The sequence below is a fragment of the Meles meles genome, chromosome 7 (assembly GCF_922984935.1).
Source record: "Meles meles chromosome 7, mMelMel3.1 paternal haplotype, whole genome shotgun sequence".
Classification (NCBI taxonomy): Eukaryota; Metazoa; Chordata; class Mammalia; order Carnivora; family Mustelidae; genus Meles; species Meles meles.
Genome location: NC_060072.1, coordinates 56,440,400 through 56,457,866, shown reverse-complemented (window position 1 = coordinate 56,457,866; position 17,467 = coordinate 56,440,400).

Here is a 17,467-nt window from a genome sequence, read left to right as displayed (position 1 = left end):
TCTCAAAGACACTTAGGTTTCAAAAGCGAGGTTACACCCCTGACGCAGGTTCTGGCTTCCCGAGCACAGTTAAAGCCATTGACGGGGGCTGCGTGTGGGAACTCCGTCTCCTCTTCATTTTTCGATTCTTTCCTGGGGTTGTAGCAGTTTCCGCTACCTGAGTCCGCCGCCAAATACAACAGCCCCTTCCTTCCTCCACCTTTTTCTCCCCACCGGATTCACTGCTCCTGCCCTCCCAGAACAGAATTTAGGTGCAAGGGAATGCCTTTAGACAGACGGCTACAAGGCGTTGAAGGGTGAAAGTAATCTGAAAGTCCAGATTATGAAATGATTCATAAAACCCACCACAACCATATCCTCACGTCTGATATTATTACTTGGGCGTTTCTCGGCTCCCCTTTGCAGCTAGAAATTACCTACCAGAAGGATCCTGCGCGGGGTGGTGGGACCTAAAACAGTAGGCAGAGGGGCTGTCTGAGGCAGAGCTCAAAGGGTCTTCTGCTGTCTCCTCCCTCTACCCCACCGCACCCCCATACATATAATCTTGGTTTAGGACAAAGTTAGTACATTTTACTGGAAACTAATCTCCCTCAGTTGTAATCGTACACAGCACCAATGTTTTCATAGGCATCTATGCCACAGGTGAGTTTGGTTTTTAACTTGTTTTCTTAACCACATATTGTTTGTGTGTTCCACTTGTGTGGGGGCCTGCCTCGCTCACCTCAGCGCTCCAGAATGGCAGAGCAGGCAGGGCCCTTCGGAACACTGGGGCTCAACCCTCTCTTTTATACCACTGAGGAAACTGACAGCAGGAGAGGTTTCCTGTCCAGGGATGCCTAGCCAGCTGATAGCAGACCCGGGGCTAGAGGCAGGTCTCCTCTCTGGCTAGTTCATTTTCTCTTTCTTTCCTCCCTAAAGGTTCAGGTTTTGTCTGCATTCGCTTGGGCTGTATGTAGCCTGCAGGTCCTCCTCTCTTACAAGTGATTCAAAATGGCTCCCGCTCATTCCCTGGGCTGCCTGCAGATGTTTCCTTGATGTGGCCTGTGGTCACTGATATTTATATGCAGCTGTCACTGGCTTTTCCCATCACTATGCACTAGTTCAACTAAAATGCAGATTCCAGAAAGAGAAGGGTGATACCCAGAAAGCAGTGAGAGAAGAGAGGCAGTGTCCCAAACTTGTTTCAAAGTCAGGACTTCTACCTGCTTGACAGAAAATATTTGTCTGATCCTGTGAAAGCCCAAGTGAGAGGTCTTGTCTCGATTTTTCCACGTCGAAAGCACTACTTAATTTACTGGGCTGAAAAAGGGGGGAGAAGGATGAGAAAATTAGGGTAGGCCTCCATATCATAATTTATACCCTATTCCTGAAAGTAGGTCATTGTTGACATTTTCACTTAATTGCTAGCCTACACAGGAATTCTGTAATATATATAAGCATAAATTCACATGTAGGAATAAAGTACCACATATATGTAAATGGAGATACTCCATTCCATTACAACATACGCAAGAGTTGGATTTTATTAATGGAATATCTCCCATAAAAGTAGAAAATCAGTATTTCCACCCCCTACGCACCCTGAATCTTTCTTCCAGTAATATGTAGGAGCACATTTTATTGCTTCGTTAATCCTGAAAAGTAAACGAGTCACAGTCACGCCACCTTAAGACAACGGGCCGCCTGCAGAAAGGCTGTGCTTACACCGACCTTGCTGTGATCTAAAGTGTTTTGTTTACAGTCCAGGCACCGGAGATCGGTGAGGGTAAATAATGAGAAGGCAGGCGTCTGCTGTAGTAGCGACGAAGCGTGAAAAAAAAAAAATACTACAGAGTCCGCAGGGGAAGAGGGAATGTGGACATCAGAGCGCCATCCTCTTGCGGAAAGCGTTCGGCTGCGAAAGAGTAAGCCACGGCGAAATGCTCAGAAAAACAGCGCGAAGGCGGAGCTTGGGTAGAAGGCAAAAGTTCCACTCGCACTGCTCTAAAATGGGCTCTGCTTTCCCAGGACCCAGAATCTCGTCCTGAGCGGTGTTTTTGCAAGTCGTTTTCACTCCAGATACTTTTCTCCTTAGAACAGAGCAGTGTCATGTAAGCCAGCCCAGATTTCCGTGTCCTTCACACACGGAGAGAGGCAGACCCCAAAATAACTTAAAACACCTGTGTGGTAGTCAAGTGTCCAAATGCGGGGGTAGGGCGAGCCCGCCTCCCAGATGCGGTCCTCCCAGTGAGGGGAAGGCTTGCAGCCCCCAGTGTTTCTGCGAAGGTACTGGTTTCCTGGCCCAGCAGCCCCTCCCACCACAAGTACCCAATTTTAATCCTTCCTCGAGGATGTTTATAAGGAGGCGGCTTTTGCTCAATTTCGCTGTTCTCCGAAACCCACATACTTTCAGAGTTTGAGAAATTTCACAGTCCACTGTTTCTGATATTTTCATTCAGTGGAACAAATATTTATTAGGCACCTTCTACTAATTTGCTTATCCTTTTTCTCTTTCGACAAATATTTACTGACCGCCTTCGATATATCAGGCATGATCCTAGGCGCTGCAGATAGAGCAGTAAACAGATTTAGAGGAGGACGAAACTTACGTTCTAGGAGGGGGAGGGGAGACAAAATAAACACAAAAATACAGGAGGGAAAGATACACTGTGTCAGAAGTGATAGTGCTCTAAAGAAAGGATGAGCAGGGGCAAGGAAGAGAGAGGGATGTGAGGTCCTAAAGTGACCAGAGTAGCCGGGAAAGGCCTCACTGAGGAACTGGACCTGGTGAGAAACCCTGAGGACTTGAGAAATCAAGCTGCGTGGATAGCTGGGGAAAGGGTGTCCCAAATAAAGGGAACAGCAAATGCAAACCCTCTGAAGTGAGATCTTGTATGATGTGTTCCAGGAACAGCCAGAGGAGTGGTAGCAGGAACTCAGACCACACAAGACCATCTAGGCCTCTGTGGAGTTTTTGTTTGTTTGTTTGTTTGTTTGTTTTTGTATGGCTTTTGTTTTTTATTTATTGGACAACGGGGGGGGGGGCGGGGGTAAAAGCTGGGGGAGCAGCAACGTGAGGAAGAAGCAGGCTTCTCGCTGAGCAGAGAGCCCAATGTGGGGCTCTATCCCAGGATTCTGGGACCATGACCCTAGCGGAAGACAGAGGCTTAACCGACGGAGCCACCCAAGTGCCCCGTCTCTATGGAGTTTTTATCGTGGACTGAGTGATACGGGAAGCCACTGGGACATTAGGAGGTTTTAAGCAGCTGAATGATGAGCTCTTACCATATGTGAGGTATTCCCCACAGAGTTGTTCTCAGCAGCACGGGGCTTAAAAGGATGACCTAAGATGATCCTCAGAGATCAGGAACGGAATGGGAACAGTGTCATGTAATCAGCTGTCCCTCAGCAGGACAGCAGAAGGACTGCCTTTAGGAAGTATACATCGGGTGTGTGGGAGGCCGCCATGTGTACAAGAAATTGCGGAGGTAGAAAGCGGTACCTGGAAGAACAGGTTACAAAGATGAACTCCAAAGGAGGGAGGAGGGAGAAGCCTTTACGGAAGTAATATCTTCAGATCTTTTTTTTTTTAAGATTTTATTTAGTTATTTGACAGAGAGAAATCACACGTAGACAGAGAAGCAGGCAGAGAGAGAGAAAAGGAAGCAGGCTGCCTGCTGAGCAGAGAGCCTGATGCAGGACTCGATCTCAGGACCCTGAGATCATGACCTGAGCCGAAGGCAGCGGCTTAACCCACTGAGCCACCCAAGCACCCCTGTCTTCAGATCTTGAAGGAGAAAAATATCAAGATTATCAGGATGTATTGGTAGGGGTGGTAATTGGGGGATGGGATCAGACAGTTGGCAGTCCATGGATGGTATGCTAAAAAACGAACAAACAAACAAACAAAGACCCCACTTTTACTCAGTAAGCAATGGGAAGTGATGGAGCTTTTGGTGAAGTGAATAACGTGATCACTGTCCAGGTTTGCCTCTTGAACAAGGGGAAGCCTGGGCTTTGAGAGACAGTGTCCAGGGACAGAGCTAAGTGGAAAGCTAGGTAGACAGTCCCATTATGGTGTTAATCCAAAGGAAGTTGGTGTTGGGCAAAGTATAGATATGAGGCAAGAGGGTAGAAGCATGGGTCACCAGACCAGGATGAGAGGATTTGGAACAGGGGTTTGGAGGCAATCTGGCACCATCACCTGAGCGACAAAGGCATAGCTCAGATGCGTTGTATGTGGCGATTATGGCCTCAGTATAGGAGAGACTAATTGCTAAGCAGCCCAAACTGTCTTGGACAACCAGATCTTTGTGGTAGGAAGTGGCATCTGACAATAGATGGGTATGAGCCTGAAGAGGCTAACTCAGGGAGGTCATTCAGGTAACTTCAGAGGCTCAAGCAAGGGCTACAAGAGCATGAAGCAGTGCCAGGGAGGAGGGAATGAAAAGCTCAGAACAAACGTAGGGTTGCTTAGGTAGTTCGAAGAGCAAAGGGGATTGGGGAAAGACAGAGATATGAAGGCTGACTTGAAGGACTCACACTTAGGTATTTCAGAGTCATGCATTAACGAAGAGCAGTCGCGCAGAGGGAGGAGGTAACAGAGATTGCTAGCTGTCCCCCCAGATCCATTCTTGCTTTGTCCCTTTGTCTCAGAATTATAACTGGGCTGACAGTCGCCCAGCCACACTAAATTTCCCAGTGCGCAGATAGATATGGACTTATGATCAGGTATTTTCCACAGAATGTAAGGAAAAGTGGTATGTGGTCTCCCAAGTCCGGCGCATAAAACCTGTCACATCAACATCCTGCTTCTGCCTCTCTCTTTCCCCCTTCCCATGGGCTATAAGGGTGAATACTACCACAACTTTGGAAGCCACATGTTTTTCATTTTGCTTTTGTTTTAAGTAAGCTCTATACCCAACATGGGGCTTGAACTCACAACCCCAACCAAGAGTTGCATGCTCTACCGATGGAGCCAGACAGGTGTCCTGGAAGCCACATGTTGAAGGTGATCAACCTGGGTCCCTGACTTGAAAGAAAACATAAAAATTTCTATTTCACTGAACCATTACATTTGGGGTCTATTTGCTCTAGCATCCTGCACTCAATTCTAATTACTATAGAGGGGGAAATTGGGGAGATAAAGAATAGGGAAGATTAAGAATTTGATACAGTCAGTATATACATTGAAACTCGATCCTCAGGAAAAGAAAGAGAGGCTATGTTTGTTAAGAGGGCTACAGAGAGGGGCGCCTGGGTGGCTCAGTGGGTTAAGCTGCTGCCTTCGGCTCAGGTCATGATCTTAGGGTCCTGGGATCGAGCCCCACATCGGGCTCTCTGCTCAGCAGGAAGCCTGCTTCCTCCTCTCTCTCTCTGCCTGCCTCTCTGCCTACTTGTGATCTCTGTGTATCAAATAAATAAATAAAATCTTAAAAAAAAAGAGGGCTACAGAGATAATATTAGAAACATTTATCTGAACCATAATGTGAAAGGTTGTCTTGGTTGGTGGGGCTCTGTGAGACCTGTGCGTATTTACAAATGTGCCATTAGTCATATGGCTACATCAGATACTTAGTAGATTAAAAGTTACAGAGGCATGGGAATGAGGATGTACGAGGTGTTCTCTATCTGTTTATGTTTGTATCATACTGGAGGTATGCAACATTCATTGTTTCCAACTGTCTGGTGCTCTTTTCTCAGAGAGTCTGTTCCCTTAGCCTCTTCTGCTGAGGGACAGCTGATTACATGACACTGTTCCCATTCCGTTCCTGAACCTGACCAGATGAGGAATGAGGAGGCGTCCTATCTGACCTAAACATGGCCAACCAAATTCCCTCTCCTGAAAAGTCTCAGAAACTTCAGTTAATAAATTGTAAGCTTGGGATTAATAAGGTAATGACGATTTGGAATTGAAAGAGCTGTTTTAAGGGCACCTGGGTGGCTCAGACCATTAAGCATCTGCCTTCGGCTTAGGTCATGATCCCAGGATCCTGGGATTGAGCCCATGCATCAGACCCCCTGCTCAGCGGGGAGCCTGCTTCTCCCTCTCCCTCTGCCTCCTCCTGCTTGTGCTCTCTCTCTCTGTGTCAAATAAATAAAATCTTTAAAAATTTGTTTTAAAAATGAAAAGCTGTTTTAAGAAAAGTATCTTTGACCCATATATGATGGATATGCAGATAAAGATCACCTGTAGAGTGTCAGAAGAAAGAAACGGACATGTAAAGAGGGGCAGAGAAGAGAGACCATGGGTTTTAGAAAGACAGACAACCCTCAGCCACCAAAGACTCCCCAGTTTCTGGATCCCGAAGCTCATGAGGTCCAACTCCCTGGACTTAAGTTTTGTGGACAGCCCTGTGTTTATAAAACAGTTCCCCCCCCCCACCCTTTTTTTCCAAGCTGGTTTGTTAATGAGTTTCTGTTAGCAGAACCCAAGATGTTCCTGAGGAACACAACAGTTTACATATTTGAAAGCAGTTTTCCTGGTGTCATCACATTTGGCCCTCATAAGACCACAGTTATGAGACAAATGTTATTATGCTCCTCACAGATGAAGGCCTGAGACAGAAGGCTGAGTGTTCCAAAGCCAGGCAAGAGAGCAGAAAAGGCACAAAGACTAGCGTGCCTGCTTTTGTGAAGCGGTCCAGGGTCCAAGGTGATGACACTTGTAGAAGATGCAATGACGTGGTGGGTTTGTACATTTTATGACTGAGGAGTCATTGCCTAAACTTACCTACAATGCAGTATTCATAAAAAGAGTTTCGGCGAGGGGGGCACCTGGGTGGTTCAGTCGGTTAAGCCTCCACCTCTTGGTTTCAGCTCAGGTCATGATCTTGTGAGTCTTGGGATCCAGCCCCAGGCTGGTCCCTGTGCGCTCAGTGGCTCAGCGAAGGGTTCGGGGGCGGGGGGGCGGGGTCTGCTTGAAATTCTCCCCTTCTGCCCCTCCCTCACCAACACGTGTGCACTCATTCTCTCAAATAGATCTTTAAAAAAGAAGAAGAAGGAGAAGAAGAAGACGCAGTAGTAGTAGTAGTAGTAGTAGTAGTAGTAGTAGTAGTAGTAGTAGTTGTTGTTGTTGTTGTTGTTGTTTCTGGGGGAAATGAGAGTTAAATTCCTGCAAAGAAAAGTAGCAACTTTGAAAGAAACTGGATTCAAAAAGGGTTGCAAATTGATAAGTGGGGTCATGCTTTAAAGAAAAAAATACCTCGGGGCGCCTGGGTGGCTCAGTGGGTTAAAGCCTCTGCCTTTCGCTCAGGTCATGATCCCAGAGTCCTGGGATCAAGCCCTGCATCGGGCTCTCTGCTTGGCGGGGAGCCTGCTTCCTCCTCTCTCTCTATCTGCCTGCCTCTCTCCCTACTTGTGATCTCTGTCTGTCAAATAAATAAATAAAATAAAATCTTTAAAAAAAAAAGAAAAAAATACCTCAAGCGTCTCTACTTAGAGGCAAATCATCATTTCCAAGTAAAATATAGTAAGCAAATGCAGATTTACTAGTATTGCTTGTTTCATAAGCATGGGAAATAAATAGAACTGGAATTGTGACTGCATACCTGATTTATGTGATTTATTTACCTGATTTATTCAGTTTCCAAGACTGAAATGTAAGTGGACAACTTCTGGACTAGAACACAGAATCTGGGATAACAAACACATTCACTATCAATTCACTGTTTTCAGCCACATTCTATTCTTTAAACTGAGAAAACATGAAGGAGAAAACCTCCTTCGATTATGATCTCAGTCTTCAGTTTATGCAAAGTTACACTTAGAGAGAGAGAGAGAAGAGAAAGTGCTCATTTTCTACTCCTGACCACTCTCTGAATAATTGTTCACATGAATATTTGTTCATTCCTTCATTCATTAAATTTTTAATGAGCCCTTACCAGATGCCAGGCTTTCTGGGGACACAGTAGAAAACAAAGATAGCCAAAGTCCTGCTTTCATGCAGTGGAGCTTATACTCAAGTGTGGAAGGCAGACAATACGCAAACAAATAAGCATAGTGTGTCATGTTTTTACAAGTGCTAGAAAGAAAAATAAACTACTTCAGGGTAAGAGAGTAATGACGGCAGATGCTATATTAAAAGGAAAGAATTCATTGATAAAGTTCCATTTGAATAGAAATCTCAATGAAATGAGGGCAATTGACAATGTAATTTTCTATGTTCTAGGCAGAGGAAATAGCAAATCCCAGCGCCCTGAGGTAGAAATGTGCCTGGAATGGCTGAAGAACAGTAAGGAAACTAGTAAGCCAGAAATAAAGTAGGGACAGGGAGGTAGGAAATGAAATCAGACAGTAGGTAGGGGCCCAGATGAGGTATACTTTATAAGCCATGCTAAAGACTTTGGGTTTTATTCCATTTAAGATAAGCTGTCTTTGAGCAGAGAGTTTTAATGGGACTTTGGCTAACTTTGATCACTTTGCTGAGTGGGAAATACTTCAAAGAAGCAAGAGAGAAGCAGAAAGACCAGTTAGCACATCACTGCAATAATCCAAAAGGAGGTCATGTTGCCTCAGACCAGGATGGTAGCAGTGTAAGTAGAAAAAGGATAGAATTGATAGAGGTGTTTTTAAAGCCATAGCTTATGGATTAGCTGAAGGTTTGGAAATGTGTGTATCAGGGAGAGGAGTCCACAAGGACTCCAAGCTTTTTGGCCTAAGCAGCTGAAGAAAAGTTTGGTCATTTGCTGAAATGAGGTTGGCTGAGACAGGCACAAATTTCGCTTTGAATGCGTTAAGCTTGAGCTATCCGTAGACATCCAAATTGAGATGTTGAGTAAAAGCAGATGTATATGTGAGTCTGGAGTTCAGGGGAGAGAAGTTTGTGTTGGAGATACAGATTTGGAAATTTTCAGCATTTAGGTGATGGGACTAAAAAGCCATGGGAACAGATGAGGTCACCAAGGAGGTAAATTTAGACTGAGAAGAAAAGAGGCCTGAGCAGTATGCCTCACTGTATTACAACCTTTCGAAATCAAGAAGGTGGGAAGGATCTAGGCAAAGGAGACTGGGAAGGAGTCACAGACTGGAGTGGAAGAGCGCCTAGAGTGAGGTGACCCAGAGACCAAATTAAAGAATGTGTTTCAGGGAGAGAAAAAGCAAATGGTTCAAGTGCTGCTGATAAGAAATACAAAGACTGGGGCACCTGCGTGGCTCAGTAGGTTAAAGCCTCTGCCTTCTGCTCAGGTCATGATCCCAGAGTCCTGGGATCCAGCCCCACATGGGGCTCTCTGCTCGGCGGGGAGCCTGCTTCCTCCTCTCTCTCTCTGCCTACTTGTGATCTCTCTGTCAAATAAATAAATAAAATCTTTAAAAAAAAAAAAGAAAGAAAGAAATATAAAGACTGAAGACCCACCATTGGATTCTGCCATGGAGGTCACTGGTGATCCTTTTTTTTTTTTTTTAATATTTTATTTATTTATTTGACAGACGGAGATCACAAGTAGGCAGAGAGACAGAGAGGAGGAAGCAGGCTCCCCGCTAAGCAGAGAGCCTGATGTGGGGCTCGATCCCAGGACCCTGGAATCATGACCTGAGCCTAAGGCAGAGGCTTTAACCCACTGAGCCACCCAGGCACCCCGTCACTGGTGATCTTGGTAAGAGTAGTTTTGGTAGACTGGAAGATGTGAAATCTTGACTGCTATATACCCACAGAATAAAATATGCACACATGTACCTCGTGTAGGCAGAGGGTAGCTAGGTTCTAATATCAGTCAACTAGTCTGGAAGCAGGCCAGGGGTGAGGTCTGAGCATTGGCAGATGGGGAGTAAACACATTATAAAAGTGTCCATTGATTATCCTCTCTACTTGTTTCTTTGTATGGTTTCATGATGCTTCTTTCAATATCTTTTCTGAACCTTCCAAAAAGTTGTCATGTTGACAAACTACCTTAAACCTCTTTGAAAGAAATCACTTTTGGAGAATGTGCTAAGAGAATTAGCACGGAATTAGCCTTGCTTGTGAGTCTCATATTTCAACTGGCTAATGTTCTGCTTAGAAATTCATTGTAGAACAGCATCTTCTGTTCCCACTATAATACAGTGTCTTATTTACCAAAGAAACAGTGTAAGGGTCTATTATAAATTCTTAGCATATTGAAAGGACAATGAGTTGCATTTTTATTTATTCTTGACAAAAAGCCCTTCCTTGCTCTGTCATAATGGTATTCTTCTATAAACCTCAAAAATCTGCTTAGTATCTTCCTCTATCAGTGGACCAATGAGATCTCCGGTGTCAAATGCAATCTGTTGCCTTTTTCCTTAACCCGGGATTAGATTTTCTGGAGTAGAATGTTTCAGAGTAGTTTTCCATCTCTCCCTTTACTGAAGAAAACAGGAACATCCAGAACAGTTAGGCCCTCGGTGGCCACAGGAGGACAGAAGAGGGTAAGTAATAAGATAGAATTCCCCCCACAAGAGCATTCATCAGGCAGGAATGCAGCCGGCCTGCTGCGCTGTTTAAGCAGCACAGGAGGGCAGCATAAGGCCAGAGCCAGTCAGCCCTAATCCTGCAACTATGGCAAATGACAACCGTATTTGTAATCTACTTTTGAAAATGCCTGGGTGGCTCAATGGGTTAAGCCTCTGCCTTCGGCTCAGGTCATGATCTCAGGGTCCTGGGATCGAGCCCCACATCCTGCTCCCAGGGAGCCTGCTTCCTCCTCTCTCTGCCTGCCTCTCCATCTACTTGTGATCTCTGACTGTCAAATAAATAAAATCTTAAAAAAAAATGCATACACGGTTTCAATCCCCACCAAATTTAATTGAACGCTGAATTTGCATAGATCCCTCCTGTTAAACATTTTCGGATTGTCTTATACATTAATGATACATACCTTACTCACCTACTGATCTGGATTTAACATTTATTTGATCATAGCGGAGTGTTTAAGTAACTGTGTAGTCAGTCAAGCTAAGTATTATAACCCTTAACAAGCGAGGAAGTAGAAATAAAGATAAAAGGTCACTTGTCTATGGTCACACACAGTTAGGAGTAAGGTTGAGGTAACAACTTAAACCTGATCCTTCTCTACTAAACTTAGCTCTTTCAGAAAGGCAGCCCCTTAACACACACAAACACATATACCCTCCGTGACATATTTGCCTTGACTTCAGATATAAATCTACAACATTTAATCTTTTTTGTATCTCCAACAAGGCCACTTCCAATTCTCTAAACAAAATAAATGCAAAGTTGTAGCACCCAATAGTGGCCAATAACACACGTTCTTTATAGCTCAGAGAGATAACTCCCATTGCAGTCTTTTTTTTTTTTTAAGATTTTATTTATTTATTTATTTGAGAGAGAAATAGTAAGAGAAAGCATGATCAGGGGGAGGGGCAGAGGGAGAAGCAGACTCCCTACCCAGCAAGGAGCCTGACATGGGTCTAGATCCCAGGATCATGACCCGAGCCAAAGGCAGATGCTTAACCACTTAACCAACTAAGCCACCCAGGCATCTCTCTCCCACTGTATTCTATTAGGGGGTCTTAGAAATGGCAGTCATAGAACCCATCAAGTCTCTGGCCCCTCTCCAGAGAAAGTGCCCCACTTATAGGCTATGGCATGGGCTCCTGACCAGGAGCTGTGGTTTATGATGGGGCCTGATATGTGATGATAATTAGCAATTCAATCTTACACTCTGACTAAAGATTTAGAACTGGGAAGCATAGTAAGAACCAGAAGGTCATGGTAAAAAGAGACAGACACAGAGAGAAGACATGCAGGGACCCTGCAGTCACTATGTGTTGGAATGAGAGGCCATGGATTTCCATGGCAAAGCATCTAGAACTCTATCTATGAACTTTTGATTCCTGCTTACATGGGACCCTTTCAAGGCCCCATGGCTTGACTTTCTATTTTCTAAGGACTTGGCAGTATGTCTAAGATTCCTATAATACACATGAACACATGTGCACACCTACCCCACACATTACTCAAGGTAACAAATGAGTCATCATCCACAGATAAGTTCCATAACCAGTATAAACACACATATAAACCCAACCAAGCTCACACAGAACTATATGTTTCTATGATCAAAGCTGTAGTTCATTTACTTAGTATCTATTAATTACTTATCACATGTCAAGCATTACATGGGTGCTGGGGTTACAGAGACAAATGAGCAACAGTGGCAAATAAGACAAGCTCTCTGTACTTGAGGGGCTCCCAGCTTTTCCCATGGAAAGGCATGGGGAACATTATACAAGAAACAAATTGTATAAAATTTAGAAAAACTATATCTGATTGGCAAATGGTAGATTCTCTTTTGCTAGTAAGTCATTCTGATACAGCTCTAGTCAACATGAGATTTGTGTCAACATACTATATAAACAAAGTGAAAAGACGAGAGCAGAATTAAATCATCATTCTTGAGTGCCTTGATCACTGGGAGGTAGAATGCTATAATTAGATGGACAGGGTTAATAATTACTAATTTCTTTTTTTTTTAATTAAGATTTTATTTGACAGAGAGAGAGAGATCACAAGTAGGCAGAGAGGCAGGCAGAGAAAGAGGGGGAAGCAGGCTCCCCAATGAGCAGAGAGCCCAATGTGGGGCTCGATCCCAGGACCCCAAGATCATGACCTGAGCTGGAGGCAGAGGCTTTAATCTACTGAGCCAACCAGGCGCCCCAATAATTACTAATGTCATCAGGACTATTATTTAATATGAATGCTGGCTTCTCAGAATTTTTTTTTTGGCTTCTCAGAATTTTAAATGTGGTTATGGTATTTTAGATTTAAGAGTTAGACAACCCTTGCTGATTTCTTATTTTGAGTGATTATCAAATTAGAGAAGTAAAGAAAACACAGGATGTTTAAACAGGAGGAAGGGGAAAAGGTACTGAGGAAAGAGAGAAGAAGGGAGATGAGAAAACTAGAATCTTTTAAAACATGAGTCATCACTCTTTGGATGGGTCCAGATTTATCATAGGTCTATATTTACTGTGGTTTAGTCATATAATTATTTAAGATAATTTAAAAACCCATTGGTATATACTTCAACATGTTTAGTTGGATTTTCTTTAAAAAAATGCTATTATCCCTATATAAAATATATACCATTCTATACAGGGTTCTGTTGTACTTTTTCTTAGCACTAGAGATGTGAGTCAAATACCAATTCATACTTTAAGTTTTTAAAATATTCTATTATTTAAATAACCAGAGGATACGATATAATGAAATTCAACAAATACTTAAGTGTGCACAATTTGTATGAACCATAAGGCCAGTCACTAGAGGAATTTCAAAAAGTGAATAAAATGCAATCACTGTCTTCAAGAGAGAGTTTTATTCTATATCTAAAAATTAAAGAGACAATAATATTAATGCAAGGCCAAATTTGTGTGCTTTAAAAATATAGCACAAAGTGTTATGAAGTTTTTAGAGGGGAGATCAGGGAGGGCTTCAGAGGTTGTTTTTGAAATGAGTCTTAAGGGATGCCTGGGTGGCTCCATGGGTTAAGCTGCTGCTTTCGGCTCAGATCGTGATCCCAGGGTCCTGGGATAGAGTCCCACATCAGGCTCCTTGCTCATCATCAGGCTCTCTGCTCAGGAGGGAGCCTTCTTTTCCCTCTCCTTCTGCCTGCACTCTGCCTACTTGTGCTCTCTGTGTGTCAAATGAATAAATAAAATCTTTTTAAAAAATGAAATGGGCCTTGGGGCACCTGGGTGGCTCAGTGGGTTAAAGCCTCTGCCTTCAGCTCAGGTCATGATCTCAGGGTCCTGGGATCGAGCCCCACTTCGTCGGGCTCTCTGCTCAGTGGGGAGCCTGCTTCCTCCTCTCTCTCTGCCTGCCTCTCTGTCTACTTGTGGTCTCTGTCAAATACATAAATAAAAATCTTAAAAAAAAAAAAAGAAATGGACCTTAAAAATTCAATGGATTTTAACTGGGTGGGGGGAGTGGTAATTGAGTTAATCGAATGGGACAAATAACTAAATGTTAACTTTGTAACCAGAAGAGTCATCTTAGGAGTGCGTGGGTGGCTTAGTCGGTTAGGCGTCTGCCTTTGTCTCGGGTCATGATCTGATATCTGGGTCCCAGGACTAAGCCATGAGTAGGGCTCCCTGATCAGCAGAGAGTAAGCTTCTCCCTCTGTCATTCCCCCTGCTTATGCTTCCTCTCTCTGTCGGATAAATAAATAAAAACTTAAAAAATAAAAGTCATCTTATTCCCCTGTTATCATTCACTGGCACTGTTCAAGATAGTCCATAAACATATACCAATCCTTTAAAAATACAGGATTGAAATTCTCTCTCCCTTTGCCTACTGGCAGTTCTATCTCCCACCATAAAAGCTTCACATGCCAGATATAGTCATTGTTAGCACATATGCAGTTGGTAAATGGGGGAAATAATGTCAACATAATGCAGAAATTACATTGATTTGTTCATTATTTTTCCTGGCATACTTGCATACTTTGAAGTGATCAGGGGACAAGCCTTTTCACAATTAAGTAAAAAACCTTAGCAATATAAAAACTTTAAGAAAAAAAGCAGACAATTCCTCAGGAACGCCTTTCTTTAGTGCAAGTAGAGGCTTGTTTGGATCTTTAAGAACCTTTAAGCTTTTCACAACAATAGTTTATATGGTGAAGCTGCACAGTATAAATGAGTTTCTCCCGTGTGTGTGGGGAGGGGGTGGCCACTGATGGAGAAGGCTAAATTTTGGATCATATTTTTAATTTTGATGAAACTGCTTCTAATTAGACGCAAATGCCCTCCAGGACCTATGTGTGTAAGGAAGCCTGTGTTCCAGGGTTAAATGTTCTAAAGCAGTGCTATTCAATAGAAATATGAGACATGTAATGCAATTTTAAGTTTTCGAGTAGTCACATTAAGAAAAAAAGATTTTATTTATTTATTTGAGAGAGATAGTGAGAGCAGGAACACAAGCAGAGGAAGAGAGGGAGGGAGAAGTAGGCTTCCAGAGGAGCAGGGAGCCCTATACAGGGCTCTGTCTCAGGACTCTGGGATCACGATCTAAGTCAAAGGCAAACGGTTAAGGACTGAGCCACCCAGACGCGTCTAGTAGCCACATTTTTAAAGAGTAAAAAGAAACATGTGAAATATTTCAACATGTAATCAATATAAAAACTATTAATGAGCCATTTTACATTCTTTTTTTCTTACTAAGTCTTAGAAATCTGTCGTATATTTTACATTTATAGCGCATCTCAATTTGGATTAGCATATTTAAATGCCCAAGAGGCACACATGGCTAATGGATACCATATTGAGCAGCATAGATCTAAAGGATAACCAAGAAGTTGAACACAAATGCCAGTGGAGATTTAATTGGTATTATTTTTTATTAGCATAATAATTTTTATTATCCTCAAGTAACAAAGTTGCATAGGTTTTGAGGGTCTGCTCCTAAGCCTATACATTTTCTGTAAGTCCTGTTATTTTTAGTGCACAATTTTAAAGAACACTTGTTTTTTCCTGTACATGCATTCCTGGCCTTCCTCTCAGCGATGGGTAGTCATATGATATGGTTATGAGCAATGTAAAGGGAAGTCTGTGAAGTCATATGGGAAAATTTTTCACCCTGATAAGAAGAGAGAGGCCACAAGGAGAGAGCTGAGCACCTCCCTCCCCCTACCACATCTCTTTCTTTCTGTTTGAAACATTTGATATGAGAACATGATGTTTAGGGGTGCCTGGGTGGCTCAATCAGTTAAGCATCTGCCTTCAGCTCAGGTCATGATCTCAGGGTCCTGGGATCAAGTCCCACATCAGGCTCCCTGCTCGGTGAGGAGTCTGCTTTTCCCTCTCCTGTGCTCCTCCCTGTCCCCACTCATGCTCGCTCGCTCTCTCATTCTCTCAAATGAATAAATAAAATATGAAAAAAAAAAAAAAAAGAACATACTGTTTGAAGTTATGGCAGCCATCTGGTGACTAGGATAGAAGATTCATTAATATGTTGAGGATGGCAGAATAGAAAGGCATCTTTGCTGATCAGAGATGAAAATGCAATGAGGCAGCTAGCCATGCAAATATGGGGGTGGGAGGGAGGATGGGCAGAGTTCTCTAGCAGAAGGAAGGGTGCTTCAGCAGAGAAGATGTCCTCAATGGGCTTTGCATAATATTCGCAAATGAGGTTCACCCTTTTCTCTCCCCTCCTCCTCCCCCTTGCTAACTGATGACAACATTCTTTCTTTAAGTATGACAAGAGTGCTGGAATTACTCCCAACACTTAAAAGACTGCAGAATTAGAAGCAGCAGCAAAATTTCCTTGAAGTCCCTTATCATTAAGGTTCCATGCACAAACACTGCACTTTGGCTGTTATATACGTATTTCATACTTTAAAAAATGTTTAAAGTTATTTATCCTGAAAAAAATGTCCACAACTCAGTTAATAAGACTATATTGTGTTGATTCAACCAATTTTGAATAATTGGTAATGCATATTAGATTCATTGTTCAGCAATTTCTTACTTGTCTCGAGGTCACAGTAATTCAAGAACCCAGATTCACATAAATATGTGGATAACAATGGCAGCAGTTTTTGTTGGTTTTTTTTTTTTTTACTTTAGTGTCAGGGTAATAACAGGACAGTGTGCCCAGAATGCTGCTAAAAAAATGGTATGGGTCACTTTTTCAGCTACTGATTGTGGAAATTTTGGTAAGTATATTTTCTGCTGAGTCATATGATAGACTAAATGGGTAACCAATCCATTTGTGATTTTCTTTTACTCATCAAAGGATTTCTTTTCAGTGAACAAAGATGAAGTTTTATTTTACCACTTACCAGTCTTACACTAACATTTTTATCACATGTAAACAAACCAGGCGTCTCAAAGGATTCACAGTTCTTTATCAACTCTTCATCCGATTCCCATACTTAATTTTCATTAGAGTCATCTCTTCCAATGCAATAAAAGTATTCAGTTTGTTTTACAGTTATTGATTGTGTTGACAAAGTAAGCCAGCCGTCTTTATGAGTCAGTCTTAATCATTAAGGTGAACAAAGAATCAATTCACCTTATCTACATTTCTTTTCCTTCATAAAGAAAATGTCAATGCAATCCTGGCTCAGAAAACTGGTTATCACCTTCCTCAACCAAATGACTGTATTTCTAGATAGCAGAGCAGGATTTTAAAGTTACTTCTGACTTTGGTACAACTATGTCTTAAAAGGTAAGTATCCAAACTACCAGATTTACTAAATTTTACTATCACATTGAACATAATAAAAAATATTCCAGCAGCTAATTTATTTATAAATTATTTATAATTTATTTATTATTAAATTATTTATAAATAATTATTTATTTGAGAGAGAGTCTGAGATCACACACACCCATGTGAGCAGGAACAGAGGGAGAAGGAGAGAGAGAATCCCAAGCGGACTCCAGTGCCCAGTGTGCAGTCCTACCCTGCCAGACCCCATGATCCCAAGATCACCACCCCCGTCATGCTCAGCCAACTGAGCCACCCAGGCTCAGCCTTAGTCCCCGAGGCTAATTTTTTAAGGTG